Genomic DNA, 17138 nt, shown 5'->3' with positions numbered 1-17138 from the left:
AACATGGTTTATGGTAAAGGAAATGCTGATTTCCTCCGCTGACGGAAAGTTGTATAAATTCTTTTGATTTCCTTGAAGCGCTCTTAAGAATCGCCGTTTTTGTTCCTCATTACGGCACTCTGAATTTCTTCCACCCCGTGTCACTTCTCATCTTCACATGTTTTCCATTAACAGCCAGGATGAGAAATGGTTTCCGCTCGGTGTTGGCCAGACTCTCCACGTTACGACCCCTTTCTAGGCTTGGACCCTTGACTAGTTTCTTAGCAACAAGCTCAGCACACCAATAAACCTGTTAAAACACTGAAACTCCCACTTTGCCAATTTAAGCCAGAAGACGTCGTCCCTGTTGATGCCGGGTCACCGCTTAATGATGGGAAGCTTATGATCTTACTAACTCGTGTCAACCAGTAAATGTTTTGGCCTCTTGTAGTAAAGTGTCTAAGACTTGGAAGACTTTTTTTTTTTCTTTTTCCTAACACAGTCAGAGAGAGTCCTTTAAATTCGGCTCTTGTAGAATAACGTGGAACTCTTGGAAGTTTTATTTACATTTATAAGAACATCTTTCAATTTATATTGCCAGGAGGGCAGATGAATGCCCATCCCTCTGCATACAAAGAGAAGACTGCATGCATCCAACCAGTCAGTGAATATGAAACCACTTTGAACATCCTTATGTAAATTAAAAATTAAAGTGAGAGCACCTCTTATTATTCTCTGGACGCAGTTCCTGTGCATCAGACAAACTCTGACCCGAGACGCGTCTCGGATGTTTTTATCCCCACTTTCCTCCTCCATCTTATCTGGCTTTGATCCACTGTAATTGGACCGTGCAGATCTGCTTGTTTTCTCTTCGATAGTAAATGCATCTCTAACATGTCAAAGGGCAACACTTTTTTTTATTCTTATTCAAAAGAATTCAACCTCAGCTGAGTGGTTAAAGTAAATCTATTTTCAACTCTTGAGAGTTTCTTTCCAGTCATGCTGAATGTATCGAAATTCATGTTTGCGTTTTAAGAGAAACACGCAAACAGCGCAAATGACTCACTCGGATTCTACGAAGTTCATTTACGATTTGCAATCTCCACAAATGAAGCCGCCTAATGTATGATTCGGGTTGGGGGGAAGATGATTTGGTAAACATTATCATGCCGACACAGCTGGCAGCATGTGGGAAATATGCAGGCATGTCAGGAGCGTCACTGTCATGAGAGGATTGTTTTCGTTCCCGTGTCACGGGGAGCAATCGGGATACATGGCAGCTTGGTCTGAGTTTTTGATTTGGTTTGCACAAAAAACAGACCAGTCAAACGTCTGTCATCTGCTCTGGGATTTTCCCAGCCTGTCTTTTGCAGCTCTGCCAAGTGCAGCAAAGCTACATTTTTGCACAGACTGAAAACGGTGGTCGGTTTTCTAAGTATGGCTTTCAAGTAAAAGACGTCTCACTCTGTGCTGGGTGCAGTGGCTACCTTTCGGAAACAGAAACATGGTTGCTTGGGTTCTTAAGCCGCAGTGTTGGTGATTCCCCATTTAATAATTAGACCAACGGGGAAAAAATGCATTACTTAAAATGACAGAAAACAAGATTATTTTCCTTTTCATCTTTGATAATTGTAAAGTGTGACGTACATACATCTATTCAATCCACCTCTTTGTTAAATTACCTTTCTCTTTAATTACAGCTGAAATTCTCCTGTAATATGCCTCAATGAAACTTGACATGTTCATATTGCCGGACTGGACAAGAAACCGAATAAGTCCTGCAAAAACATCTCAAGTTTTTCTCTAGGGTTGCCCTGCATTTAACTCCATCTAATGTCTCATAAAGTCTGACCAGCTTCCCTGTTTCGGATGGGGGGAAAAAAAAGCATTCCCACAGCATGATGCTGCCACCACTATTTTTCATAGTAGGCATGTTGTGCCTCGGGTGTTAGTTTTCTCACTCACACAGCATTTTGTATGTATTGTCAAAAAAAAAAGTATTTTGGTCAGTTGACCAGACCAATGTCTTTCACATGCATGTGTTTACTGCTTGCTTCATGTGTTGTTTCAAACTACCATAGATGTTACATTTACAAAAGTGGTTTTTGTAAAGTTAGCTATTCTTGTCATGCAAAAATAATATTGAGATTGTAGAGTAGAGAAAATTGATGCTTGAATGTAGATACTGATATGTGAGCTGATAAACTCAGTGAGATTAGAGGAGCTCTAATCAGCATGATGAATGAGTCGACTGACGTTGAAGAATATTGCTTAGCGTGATGTACTTGAACTAAAATTGACCTGGTTAATTTTTTTAGGTAGGGGTGCACAAATTTATCAGCCAGCCGATTTATCAGCACCGATTTTCTTAATTTTAGGAGATCTGTGATCGGCTGATTCTTAGACATGAAGTCGATCTTATCCCCCAATCTTATTTACCTCAGCAAAGATCTAAAAATCACCCACAGTCCTTTTCTGCTCTCCTGTGAGAGAAGTTTGACTGATGGACTGGCCTGCCAGGTCATGTCTGCACATTCGCAGCTAACAATAGTCTGTTGCCAACTCAGTGACTTTCTTGCTATGTATAGCAAAATTTGAGACAAAAAAAAAAATTGGTATCTGCCGAAATCGGAATCGACAGGTCAGGCTTTGTTAAAGATCAGTAATTGGTAATCGGCCCGAAAACTGCAAGCGGTGCACCTTTATTTCTAAGCACTAGTTATTATTCTGAATACTCTGTAATTTGTGGTCGCAACAGCAAAAAGTGTATTTTTTTTAATACCTTTTGTGCTGTATATAAAGTACTAATCTAGTACACCAAATAGAGCCTTAAAATTCTTCACTGAAGTTTTGTTGGCGTTGGACAAACGAAGAAGGGCTTTAGGCGTAAACCAACACACTTCACAGACTAAAGTAATTATTCAAGAATCTGACAAAATAAGAAGCCTTTATTTCTGCTGTAACTTTTGCTTCTGTCTCCTATAAATTTAAACACAAAAAACAACAACATGGTGCTGAGCCTGTATGGATGTTAGAGTGAGAAACAAGTGGTCAGCGTCACCAGTCTGACAGGACCAACCCGCAGGGTAAGAAAGCAGGAAATACCCACACGTGGAACATCAGAAGGGTTCCTATAACGTCACACCAGCCTCACCTTTAACCTTTATATCCTGACAAACCTGGTGACCCCTTGGAATGAACTCATGTCCTTCTCCACCGTGGACTCTTAATTTGTTTATTCTCTCCGGTGAGGCCTGTTGCCTTTGCTGGACTTGGCATGTAAGACTCTTGCTCTTACACCATCCATTCCTTCCAGATAAACACACGCCCTGGTTTAATCATTCTCAGTCACAATACTTAACACATTTGTGAAGCTTATGGGGTTAGGATGGGGCGTTACTGTTGCATTTGCCTGTGAGAAGAGCTTGTTTCCGCCCGGAGAAGCCGCTTTTCTGTCGCCTGAATGTCGCAAAAGGCTGCTTTAGTATCACGGGGAACAGCTGCTCGTCCCTTGCGTGCCTCTCTCACATTTAACACATGAGCCCTAATCCTCTGTGGCTTCAGAGAGTGACAGCCTGCTGTATCTCTCGGACGCAGAGACACATGCATGACAATTCCGTGGACTCACTCCTGAGGAGCCCACTTTGTCCGGCCAGAGCACAGGGGGCTCCGTTGTGCGACCCCCAGGGACCGCGCAGCCGCCAGTGCATCAGTAATAAGCCCCAACACAATGACAGGTTTCACAGAGACAGAGCCGCGGCTCTGAGTCAACAGAGGAGACGTGAGCCTCTGCCAGCATGCCGCTGTCTGAGCTCGGGGGCTTTCTTGGTGTGGAGTTGCAGGACATGCGGTGATTCACTTGAGCGAGGAAAAGTCGCACAATAAACAGCGGGCCATTCATGGTCTGAATTACTGAGTGTACTGTATCAGAGTTCATCAAACAATCTGAAATTAAACAGCTCTTTGTGGATTTTTTTTTTTTTTTTTTTTTTTGTCTGCTGTCCTCTGAGCAAATTCATTTTGACTGGCTGTAAATTAGGCCTGCTACTGATCTCATTCTCAGTCATAATACATAACAAATTTGTAAAGCTGAGGGGTTAGCGTAAAGAAAGTAATCGACTTTTTTTTTCCTTATGGTTTTTCATGTCACAAACAGAAACTTAAAGGCAAATAAAATTATGTATGGTTTTATTAATAATCTCCAAAAAATGTGGCATGGCAAACATGGTGGTGGCAGCATCATGCTATGGGAATGCCTTTGTTCAGCAGGGACAGAGAAGTTGTTCTTTTCCACCATTTCCCAGCCCCGCTTTCTGTGTCAGAAAGGAATCATTGTGGAGATTTGATTTAATCTTCATTTTAAATTTAAAATACAAAGAATCATATTAAAGCTGCATTTTTTTCCTTCACTACAAAGTAAGTTTAGATGAACAGACCAATGAACGCCTATACAATGTTTTAGAGTCTGGGTGGGAACATGTTTTTTGTGAGCTCATGCCAATGGCATAAAAGTCATGAGACTTTACTGTGGCAACAGTCTTTAGTCAGAGGCTTCTTTAGATTTGTTGCATGATTGACTGCTGCTGGAGACACATTCTGCCCAATGCACCACCAACAACATCCTGAACATATAAAATACCTTTCAAACAAATTAGGGAATTGAAAACATATTTTGGTTTAATTTAATTTATTTATATAGTTTTAGAAAGTGGGGTCAACAAATGTCTTCTAGATATAAAAACTGATTAGTACCAGTGTACATTTATTTTATCTATCTCTTCATCCGTCTTGTTTGCCATCCTAATCTGCCTCATCGTCACCCTGAGCTTCACCCCCCCACCCCCCCACCCAGCCCCCCTAAACATACACACGCACACATACACACACACCGGTGCTGTGCGCCCTCGTGCGCCGCCTGTGCTTTAAATGTTCCTATTGCTGATTTCTTTGCGGATGTTTTCTCCGTCTCTCTTCCACTCCATCTTCAACGCGGAAGTCAGTTACGCACCGCCTCACACAGCTGCTCGACGGGGACAATGAAATAAACAAATCGTCGTCACTCATTAGCCCAACACAGCGGTGAGTCTCTTTGTGTGTGTGTGTGTTTGTGTTTTTGAATATGAACTGAGGCTTTGTCCAGTGACTGCGTGTCCACTGCGCCTCTGAGCTTGATTAAATCCACCCGGAGGCAGCTGAGCTGAGCTGAGCTGAGCTGAGCTGAGCTCCGTTCCGTCTGTCTGTCGGTGGTCCGCGCGGTTCTGGGACGTGATGAGTGCATCTCGGCTTGTTAAGGGCGCACAGACAGTCGGTCTCCGCAGCCTGTTGTCATTAAGGTAGGGAAATTCAATTTAACAGGACTTGCTCTGCAGCAGCGTCGCTCTTTGTGTCAGTTCGCATGAACGTCCCTAATGAATTTACGAGCGGAGTTTGTTCATCTTTGTGCCGTGGTTGAGCCGCGGCACAAAGACGTCTTTTTCTCTCTCTCTCTCTTGTTTTTCTGTAATCACTCGAGAGCATCGAGATTTTGACGTGGTTTATGGTGGCATTGTTAAGCAGCCTGCTGTTTATGTGTTTGGAGTCAATAGTGTCATAGCTTGCGTTTCTGTGGAAATTTATTACAGAGACACGGTGGGTCTGAGTTGTTCTCAGTGTACTTGCTATTCACACGGACTGTTTCCCCCCTTTAATAAAAATAATAATAATTAGTTAAATATCTAATGAGACGCACTCGCCACCCCATTGTTGTCTCATTATGAACCATAATAAAGCTTGAGGAGCGCCCTGCATAGCTACACTGTTGCTACATAATGCAGCCATTGAAAACAAAAGACTATGAGCTGGGATTCCAGGTTTTTTTTTTTTTGTTTTCCCTCTGCTTGATTCCAGTAGCGTCACAATAACAGGAAATTGGACACAATTTAACTTTCCTGCGTGGTGCATAAATGGGGAAAAAGTGCTGGCTTTAATTTAAGATTGGTCCTTGTTCCTGTTCTCTCTCTCTCTTGTGTTTGCAGAATGAGCTTAAGAGATGCACTGGTAGTTGCGAATCCAACAGAAAATCAACCATTTGCCCCTTGGTTTGAATTTTATTTAGATCAAAAAAAGCGATGGATTTGACTAAATTAGCCCTCTTTTTCAGTATTTGACTGATTTGAGCAAATCAACAAAAAACAACAGTCAGATTCTGATCCCTGACTTATCTGGTTGATTGGTGGATCTGTAATAATCTTCCGTCGGCCTGTCCCTTCATCTCACACAGTTTGTGGTCTCTGTACTGCGTATTCATGTTGCATTAAGCATTTTTGAAGCGCCGTTGTACTTTAAAGCTATGTGCTCTCACTTCCTTTTTGTACATTACTATTGCATGCATTCACTCTGCTGCTTTTGGTGCAAACATTTTTTCTTCTATCAAAAGTGGCATACCGTGGCCTGCAGCCAGAAACCGATTCCTAAAATACAGTCTGTGCTGTGATGCCAGGCATGGCGTACAGGGAGAACTAGCTGTGGCTGAGTGTGTTTGTGTTACATCACTGTAGCTTTCGGTGACGCCTCTGCCAGTGGTGTAAAATACTGAGTGCTTGTTGCAGTTAGATGGCTAAACGTCCTGTTGTGTGCACGAGTTTACTCAAGGATAAGAAAAGGCTTTTTTAAATTTATTATTTATTTATTCTTTTTTATTCAGAATCCCACCACCTCGTTTGGTGCACAAAATAAAGATCAACTGCTTTTTCATAAACACTCAAGATTTTGACATGAAAGGCTGTTTCAACAAAAGCAATAGGCAGTTTCCTTTCTTTGCAGTTTGAGCCTGAAGCTTATTTTTCTACAACAAACATAATTAGGAAGGCATTTATTCTCAAAAAAGGAGCTTGTGGTGTCACATTTCTGAGTAACTTTTGTTTTTCTTTGTCGCCTTTAAATGTACGGATACTCAATATGATTGCAGCAGCTAGACATGCAGACTATAAGATTTTTCTGGGACTCCAGTTAGTAAGATGGTCCATCAAGATGCCTTCTTGTCTCGCATGATACCAGCCCAACTAGTTTTATCTCTCCAGAAGCTTAGCATTGCAGGTTGCAGTGACAGAGCCTTACAATGTCATTTATAACCTTTAAATACTTCAGATTTTGTCCTGTTACAGCTACAGATATGGGAGGTTTTGAGAAAGCAACACAATGTAGTCCGTCATTGTAAAGTTGGAAGAACTGGATGCATTGGTTTAATAAAAATTCACATAATGATGTTAAGTTTGTGTTCAGCCCAAATAGGTAAACCACCTTTTGGAGGACGCTTCTACCAGTTTTGCACAAGAAATAAAATTTTACCTCTGGTATGTCTTTTTTCTTCTCCACAGAACTGCTTTATTTCTGAGATTAAATTACCCATCAGTTGACTATTTTTACTGTTTTTGTTACAACTGAAGGCAGTAAGTTGCACTGGATTTTATTTAGCTGTATCTGAGTACGGGGGGATAAATACGCATGAATGCCACACTTTTCAGATTTTGATCTGTAAAAAGTTTGGATTACTTGTCATGTAAATCAAATGGATGGTTGTGTTTGTAACATGACAAAATGGGAAAACGGTGCAGAAGTAGAAAATTGTTTTAACGAAACCATATAGGAAATCTTTTATTAGGATTAAATAATGCACATTGATGTATTCTTCTCCTGGCTCCTAACTTTTTCTTTTTTTTTTTTTCTTACCCTGTTGCTTTGTCTTGACTGCGATGGCGATGATGAGATTTCACCTGTTGCAGCCATCACCGCGCCGTGACGTGGTGTCGTGTATTTCAAGACGATGTGAGCCGTCGGCAGTCTCTGAAGTCATCAGTCGCTGTGACAAACCAGCCGCAGAGAGAAAAAGCGAACATAAAGCCGTAGTTAAGATTCTAGGCAGGAGGGAAAGGTGGCTGTTGCTGTTAAGCTTTTCAAACCGCAAGGAAGGAATCTGCAGCCATAATGGACTGTGCCATTATCAGCTGGAAAATAAACTCGTCGTGTCTGTGTTCAAGTAAGGTTTGTGAGGAAAGTAATTGCAGGGCGGTACGCATGCAGCCACGCTCAGATGGCAGCTTTTTGTCAATATCTGTTGTTGGCACTGTCGAAAACAATTGTTTTTCAGGGCAAAATGTGGCACTTTTTTATTTATTTTTTTACAATAGGAAACGGTGGATGGCTCTGACAGTCTCTGCTTTATTGTTCAGTGCAACTTCAATCAAAGTCAATTTCACAAGAAAGCTTCAAACATTTTGACTTTCAAAATTGTTTTATAGTCTGCTCTGGTTTTTACTCTGAAGCGTTTATTGAGTTTTGGCCAGCTGGTTTGAAGGATCCCATGGTTTGTTTTGTTTTGTTTTTTTTGCTCATCACTAATTTATGTTAAATCCACCATGTCAGAACACACTGACATTTCCTTTTTCTCCTCTGCTTCAAATTCACTTGGATGGAAGGTGTAATGATGTTGCAGGTAATTGCACCACATAGCTACTGTAGTATTAAAAACCATTACCAATCAAGAATATATATATATTTTTTCTCATTGTGTTTGCGCTCCTATAATTAAGATTGTGGCGTTTCGGAAGCCCACCTGCTGTTTCGCAGCGTGTTAAGCTGCTCTAAACCCCTGTCGCCTCGCTCTCTGCTTGTTCACTTGTAAAATAATATTGACTAGATTCTCCAAGGCGACAGGAAATTGACGGAGCCAACAAAAGTCAGGTTTCTTGCTCATTTCATTCTGCTTTGTGTGTATGTGCTTCCTGAATGTAGCTTTTCCTGGACTCCTGGGTTTTAGTCAGCAGTCGGGATAAGAGCCATTTGTTCACTTTCAATGCTGTTTTCCTTGAGCTGTTTGGAGAAGCTACAGTCATGGTTTAAAAAAGAAAAAAATTATACACCCTTAATTTTTATTACGGTAAAATACATTAAACCCAATGATGCACACAAGAAATCCACGTGTGTGGGTTTTGCACACTTGAAGTCAGACGTTTATAGCTGGTAAAGACCAGATAATTTAGTTCTCAAAATCCCAAAATTGTCATGGCGTGTATTTTCTTTTTACAACGACTGTACTTTAAGGTACTCTATAAATATTACTATCATCTGGCAGTCAAAATTGTACTACTTGCCATGCAGACTTGGTGGACCTGCTTAACACAAAGTCTGCCATCTGATCCCAGGCTATAATGGTAGGGCCATGTCTCCTGCTCGTCTTGTAGCATCAGTGTCTTGCTCGGCTGTAACATAATAAGACGATGAAGGAGCCAGAGCGCTCCTCTCTTCTGGTCTGCTGTTCTCCCATGTCTCCTCCTAGCCGGGTAAGGAATGAGAGGATCGATCCGATCTAATGAGTCCTAATCTCCAGTGGATGATGCCATACGTCCTGCAAATGAAACTTCAGAGTAACGCTAATGGATTCGGTTAAAAACATAAGTAATGCAATGAAAGGTCAATGTTTTTGCCGATATATCGTAGAGGGTCTTGAGTAGCTTTTTGCGTTCCGTCTTGCAGCGTGTGCACGCTGTTGCGGGTGTTTGTGCGTTGCCTTGTTGCAATAAAAGTGTAAAGTGTGTGATAAAGGTGAAGGGATGCAACCATACGTCAGCTGAGGACAGGTGCTGGCTCAGCTGAAAAAATCACAGAGTTGCACTGCTGCAATGCAAGTACAACATTAATGTTGTCATTAGAGCTAACATGCTCACCCAAGGTTTGTGTTTGCTTATGACAGTGGGCCAAGAAGAGGGCAAGGAGGAACCCAGAGGTATATAATGGCGTTCTTTTATAAAGCTTTTTCTTATAAAGAGATTTGTCTCCTTAGCTGTGAATTTCAGTGCATCTTACTGGCATTTTATGTGACAGACCAGAACAAAGTAGTACAAAATGTTCTCCCGACACAAATAAGAAATCTAATGCAGTTCTTTTAGACTATTTATCAGGAACACAGCCAAGAGTTTGGGAATATGATTTTAGAAAATCATGAAATGGCACCATTATTGGTAAACGCCAGTCATAAATGCCTATCACCGTCTTTCTCTGTGCCTGACACTCTGTGACCTTTAGCTGTGATCTGTGTCAGATGTGGGTATTGTCGACCACAGACAGATGTCATCCAACAAGCTGAATATTTTTGTTGGTATGTAAACTGTGAGGTTGGAATACCATTGTTACTTTTGAAACAGTCTTTTGCTAGTGTTGCGCTCAATCATACTGCGATGAGGATAAATTGTGCACCCATTGCCGGGAGGCCTATAGTAACCCTGAAAGAGCTGTGGAGATCCAGAGCACAGAAAGGAAAATTTGTTGACTTTGCACAAATTTGTTCTCTAGGAAGAGTGGCAAGAAAAAAAGCAGTTGACCACAAACCATGGCAGGAGGCTCAACCCACATGTTGGTGTTTTGGTCAGATTCAACCAAATTAAACGTAGCCAACATGCAATGCAAAATAATTTGTGTAGTGGACTCACCATACCCACCATGAAACATCTTGATGGGAGTGATTTATTTCAGGTAAGATGAGGAAGATGCTCAGAGTTGATAGGAAAATATCCCCTTATTTTTTCACTGTAAAAAAAAAAAAAGATCTATAGTTCCAATCATGCTTATAGTTCAACATTGCTTTCTATTTATTTGTCACATACAAATAAATGAATTTGGAATGTAATAAAATACATTGAAATTTGTTGTTGCATGACAATGTGAATGTATGGTTGCAAGGTGCTTTATGTGCTCTCTGTGTTTGTGTCTGAAGATTTTTTTTAAGGATATTGTTTTTAGGTTACGCAGCAAACAGCAAGTTGGATATTAGACATTTGAGATGTGGTTTGGTTAAAAAAAGAGATTGCATTTCCATTACCCTTTCATTGGTACTTTTGCTGAAGTCTACAGTGGCTGGTTGGAGAATATTTGCTTGTAGGGGGAAAACTTAAAAAACAAAAAAAAACTTGCTGTTAAGAAAGAAAAAAACAGCACAATTTCCTTAAAGGAGACCTGAACCGATGATGAAAAATTAAGGAAAATATGGTACATTTTGACAACTTATGCTAAAGAGCAAAGGCAAAGGGACTGAAGATGCCTCTGAGCAGACATGGCAGAAGTGTGAGGCAGCATCAACCCAGCTGCTTCTGCACCAACAGCCGCCTGCGAGTTACTGAAGAGGAACAACGGTTGCTTAATTAGGGTGTCTTGTTACTGTCAAAAAGGTGCAAGTCATGTGTGAAAACATCTAAATAAACGCTCTCAAACTAACAACAAAACAGTTTATTCATAATAAAATTCCTAGTTCTTTTTAGAAATTTTTATTCAGATCTGCTAATGTGGAAGTTTTGAAGTAAACCTATCAGAGACATAGATGAGAACAAAAGGTTTATTCAGCTTTTTTTTTCTTTTTTTTTTTTTGCTAGGCATTAAAGAATACAAAGTCCAAACTGCACGTGAGCAGCTTACAAAGCTGGGAATTTCTTTAATTGCAAACTTCCCTTCCTGCTTTGTGACCTGTCATGAGGGAAGCGGTGTTGACGTTTTTATTATTCGCAGAACGAGAACTTGGTTGGCCTAATTTTAGGTGTTTGAATGTCACAAGGTGCTTGGAAAGCCCGCTGTCGTCTGAGCTGCCGGTCTGCAACTGGACGGACCTCACCTGCAACATTCCCCCTCTTCTCTGTGTGTCAGTGGTTCTGGAGAACACGAGTCTTGTGATGGTTAGAATCTGACTGCAGCCAGGGAACGACCTCCCTCATCGATGCAGCCCCGACCGTAGGGCTCCAGTCAGATTGACTTTCCTCACTCACTAAATAATCGATCCATTAAATTGAATATGGAAGCCTGTAGCCTAAAATGTTATGGTGTTCAGTTGAGAGTAATCAGCACATTATGAAGAGAGAGTCATTGAAGGGTCAACAGGCGTTACATTGCTGACAAGAGCAGGTTACTGAATCTCAATGCTCTGTTTTTGCTGGAGTTAAAAGATATTTTAAATGTTTCATTTTTTTTTTTAATAGCAGTTTGTTGCAAAAGTATCTGCACAACTGCCTGGGACCAATATATTTCTGGTAGATCATTCCTTTGTAATGAAATAATGGTGTTTCAGTTTTGTTTTGTTGTAACTGTAACTTAATGAGCATGTATTGATTTCTTTTTTCTTTGTTGCAAAGTTTCAACTGTGTTTAGTTTTGTTGCTCCTTATAGCTGTATTCACTACAAGGGCTACAACTGAGAAACATGCAACAAAGTTTCAAGGGAAAATGGTTAGCACAAGCAGCTAAGAAAAAAGTTAAAAGTGGCCAAAGTTAGTCTGAAGCATAACCATGTATCTGCATGATCCTCCCATCAAAATGTCTCCAGAATAGCCAACTTTGATATTACTGAGCCACACAGTGCTTGCTCAAGTCCCAATGTTGTCTAAATAATCCGTCCATGTTTTTACTTGAGCTTAGCTGCACTCCAACAATGACCACACATCATCATTAGGACTCCGCAAGCAGGTTCTGTAAGCCTGTCTTCATTTACTTTCCCACATCATCGTGATGTTTTGCCCCAAAACAGAGCAGTTTAAAAAAAAATAAAAAAATGTTATTGGACACCTGCAGACTCTTTTTGTGTGTCTGACAAAGGGACGCACTAAAAGCGAAAACTACTAAAGTAAATAGTTGATGCAGGTTAAATATAAGAACATTTTGCAGTATCTGGGAAGTATGTGGATAAAATGCTGACTACAACGTGGCAATTACTTAATTTAGAAGGTCCCTGCCTATGTGGCCTTCATTTAATTTTAACTATGGTGAACTTCCTGTTTGAGTTGCAATACTTTTGCTTTGAAGGGACAATTTCTTGTTTAACTGTCTGCACACAGGCAGCTTAACGGCAATCAAAAGACAGAAGATAAATTGTAATGGAGCTTATTAAAGAAATCTCATTAGCAGCCCCCTTGATGGACAAAAGGTTCATGTTTATGATGTAATTAGGAGTCCCTGCAGGATATTATCGGAGAATACGTTCAAAACTATAACCGCACCTGACCCACAAGAGCACAGCCACATCTCCAACACGCATCATGTGCGTGTGGCACAAAACCACACACATTTAAAACGCATACAGGCCACATGCGCTTAATTTCTACTCTTTTTAGCAAAGTTCGGAGTAGATTTATTTGTTGAGTCCTCCCGCAGTCTTCACGGCGCTCATGAAGAGTGCGGCAGATGTCACGGTCAGTCAGCCAGGCAACACGTTAGCTCTTCAGTTCGCAAAACCAAACACACAAAAAAATATATATAAAAAACGCAAACTGGTGAACCAACTAGAAGCACGCACACGTTAAAAAGCACTCCACCCCCCTTAGGGCTATGGGAGGGTTAAAAGGCCAGTTGTTCAAGACAAGGTCACATATACATTTTTTTTTACTTCCTCTGTAAAATTATCAGTCATTCATGTGCAATTTACTTGTCTGTTTGTATACAGTGCATGTGTAATCAACTTCAAACGAACAAGAAAATCCCAACAGCCAAACGAGGCACTGACTGTCATTTCATTATAAATTTCAAATGAGTTTTTATTACTAATGGCTTTTCAAGCTTATAACTATTGCTGCTGGTGTTTGCAGAGCCCGTGGCGGCTTTTGCTGCCTGTAATTTAAATTTGCGCACATTCATCACTTAATTCTCATCATAATACATTCCAAGCAGAATGAGACACTTACAGGGGCAAAAAATAAACCTTCAATCCCCGCTCTGCTTATGAACAGAACTGCATTTCTTTGATTAATTAAATTCTTAGTCTGTTTTGGTTATTAGTTATTTAAATTCATTCTGCTCTAGCCTTTATAAATTGCTTTCGAAATACGGTTTATTAGGTTTGCGAAAACTTTTTCATGTTTTCATGTTATGCAGCCGACTTGCCACTCAGCAGTCAAAGCATTCCTGACTGGTTTTTATGTGGTTCTGTTTCATCACCTGTGCCTGCTTTTCTGCTGCAAATATTTTCTCGTGTAGATATTTATGGGTTTGTTATACATTGAACTCTTGTACTTCTGACCACTTCATTATAAGATGAGAAATGCTTGGGAGTGCCTAATATGTTAAAAATTTGAGCTAAAAAAAGTAGAAGATGTGGAGAATTGAACCCTGCAGTTATTGGTCCGTATACCTAAAGGTGAGCTAACAAAAAATAAAAAATTCCTGATGCAAACATTTTGTGCTGAGGAAATTGACATTTAGGAAATCCTGAAGAGAGTTCACTGGCTGTTTCCAGTTTAGTGCAAATTCACGCTCAACCAGATGTTTTTTAAGGGTCACTGTACATGGATTAAACCCAATATAATGTACATTTATGTTTCAACATGGACAAAAACTCTAAACTAAAAGATAATTTAGATCATATCTAGTGGTGGGAAGTACAATTTTTGTGTATCTGTACTTTACTTAAGTAGATTTAATAATGGATACTTTCTACTTTTACTCCACTACATTTTACAGGAAGTATCTGTACTTTCTACTTCACTACATTTCTACAAAACTGTCGCGTTACTCGTTACATCCAAGTCGCGTTGCTCTTTTTTTCCGTTAAAATGTGAAGTTCAGGGACTTAAGGTGGCGCCGTAAAATCCGTTTAAATCTGCTACGTGGCTCCTCGGTTGCATGTCCTCCCCACCCACCTTCTTTCCATCCCCTTTCTGTTGGATTTCTTTAAAAATAAATGCCACTAGTGGCAAAAAAAGTGAAGTTCATGTTAGGACAGGAGACAAGATCTTTCCATCCTTGAAATTATGATGCATAGAATCACATATCTAAGTCTAAACTATGTTACAGAGTAAACACAATAAAAACATGCTTTATCTGTGGCATTAAAATGGCACATTTCTAATGTATTAAAATTGAATACGATCGGTTCACTTAATGATATTGTATTAGGGATTAGGTAATGCATTCAGCAAGTACTTTTACTTTTAATACTTAAGTATTTATAAAAGCCAGTACTTTTTTACTTTTACTTAAGTACAAATGTTAATGTGGTAGTTTTTCTTTTACTTGAGTACATTTTAGTCTGTGTATTTGTACTTTTACTTAAGTACATTTTTTGAGTACTTTCTCCACCACTGATCATATCTGAGAAAGTCCTTCTGATTCTAAGTAAAGTTTAGAAAGCACAGTCACAAAGTGCTGTACAACATAAATCACTTCAATTGTGGATGTATATTTAATGATTATCATTAGCATGTTCATAACATTATTGCATTATATTTTCGTTGGGCTTGCTGCAAGCTTTTTACTTTCTACTGTCAGGCCTCATATAAACTTTTATCTCAAGACAGCCAGTCTCAATAAAGCTGGAGAAATCAGACCTTGTTTGTAATGCGGCCCATCGAGACTACCTCTTTAATCAGCGTCGCATTAAAAGCGCTGCAAAGTTGATAAAAATACAGTCTATTCTTAAAAAGCATTCAGTCGTGGGAAAAAAAAATCACAAGGTTTGTGCTAATATTTTTGACTTTGTTTCATGTCTAACGGTCAAAATGAAAAGTTAGAAATTAGTTGTTGGTTTTTTTTTCTCTATGTCCTCCCCCCTTCCCCCAAAGTGGGTTTCTGTAATTAATTCAATTTGTGCTTCAGTTTTAATGTCAGCTGAAAACAATCATTGGAAACAATGTAATCATCAAAAAAGCAATTTTTCTTAAAATTATTTAGCCATTCTCTGCTTTGCAAGTATAATTTTCAGTAGGACAATAAATTCAATGTGTTTTTATGGCGCTTGTGAAATTGCAAAACAATTGTGATTATAATTTGTTGTTTGTTTTTATCCTGCAGGTTTACTGCACAGATTAACTTATTTGGAGGAGAATTGCATACAGTCGGTCAGCGCAGGAAGAACAACACAAGCCTTCAGTAGTTATTGTTGAATTTAAAGTGACCGTTAGTGTTTGACCAATTAAATATTCCCACAAATCAAATATTCCTCACATGGATATGTGTCTGTAGCACACTAATTGCTACAGACAATTAGTGTGCATCTAGATTTTATTCTGAAAATACAAGTTTTGTCAGCTGTTTGGATTTAATTTAAGGAAAATGTATTTCAAACGGCATAAAAGCTGTGGAAAAAGCCTCTAACAGAGAGTTGGTAGTGTCCTGCTTTAAGCCGGTAACCTGAGTGACCTCAGCTGGGTCGTTTGACAGTAAATGTCTGTTATGTTGACCTGAAACAATAGATGACCTCAGGAAACGTCTCTGATGTTCTATTCGTCAGAAGATTTTTCATTAGACGCAAAGGGTTGTCCTCAAAAAACTCCATGTACGGTAGCTCACTTCTAAACAGAGTAAAAATAACATTCTCTAAACAGTTGGATGTTAAATCCAACAACAATTGTCTGACAGCAGACAATCATGTGACTTTACCATACTTCAAATGGGAACAATGTAGTTGCTTAAATACAACAGTATTTTAACAAATGTTACAGTTTGACTTCATTTGCTAGCAACACCTTGCTAAAAAAAATAAGGGATAAACAAAGTAACATGTCAGCTGTTATTTCATAAACTGAAAACTAAAAAAAAACATGAGGTTAAAGTATTTTTTATTAGTGTTAATTAAAGATCAAGCCTTACACTCTGTTGTAGTGAGTAAGTACTTAAAGTACTCGAAGCATTTAAGTACTCTTGCTTGCAGTTCAACAGTGTTCAGTCGTGAGAGAATAATAATGTGCAGGAAGGGCGTCCTCAAACAAAATCACAGGAAAATTCAATAACAAGGCCAGTTTTTGACCCTAGGCCATAGGAACCTTTTTCTTTTTTTTTTTTTTTTAGCAAAGGATTGTTCCATTACTACTAATGTTTTCCTTCTCTTCTAATCAGCATTCTGATTTGTCTGCACCCTTCTCCATTAGACTAACTAGCCACTTCTCCAACTGTGACACGGTGACTCAGCTGTGTTTTGCTACTGGATCGAGTACCGGCCTCTCAGGCCGTCTCGGTGCCTGGTTTCCTGACATTCAGCGCGCACACACACATCCCGGTTCACTTTTGTTTTGTGCTTCTTCGTGGAGCGGTGCGGTGGGCTCCAGCTGCCCACCGGTCCGTAACTCCTTCACAGAATTGGATTGTGACGTGAAGCAGGGAGAAGACAAACACCAGCCAGGAGGACAGACACACTTGGCTCTTGCTGCTGAAGTCAAA

At 39.8% G+C, this 17138-nt stretch overlaps 1 protein-coding gene across 7 annotated transcripts in view; it reads left to right on the top strand.

Annotated features, from left to right (window-relative positions):
* The first annotated feature begins 4853 nt into the window (after window positions 1-4853).
* Window positions 4854-17138, top strand: part of marchf8 (membrane-associated ring finger (C3HC4) 8) — an 87712-nt gene continuing 75427 nt past the window's right edge. For 5 of the 7 annotated variants that reach the window (XM_008429607.2, XM_008429603.2, XM_008429605.2 and 2 more), the window contains exon 1: window positions 4854-5058. The gene's annotated coding sequence lies outside the window, so the exon portion shown is untranslated. Of the gene's footprint in view, window positions 5059-5116; window positions 5313-17138 lie in introns of those variants that run through there. The other 2 variants (XM_017309068.1, XM_008429602.2) reach the window with 2 other exon arrangements.

This window comes from Poecilia reticulata, linkage group LG15, assembly GCF_000633615.1.
Source record: "Poecilia reticulata strain Guanapo linkage group LG15, Guppy_female_1.0+MT, whole genome shotgun sequence".
Lineage (NCBI taxonomy): Eukaryota > Metazoa > Chordata > Actinopteri > Cyprinodontiformes > Poeciliidae > Poecilia > Poecilia reticulata.
The sequence above is the reverse complement of the archived record's forward strand: the minus strand, read 5'-3'. Positions and strand labels throughout refer to the sequence as shown.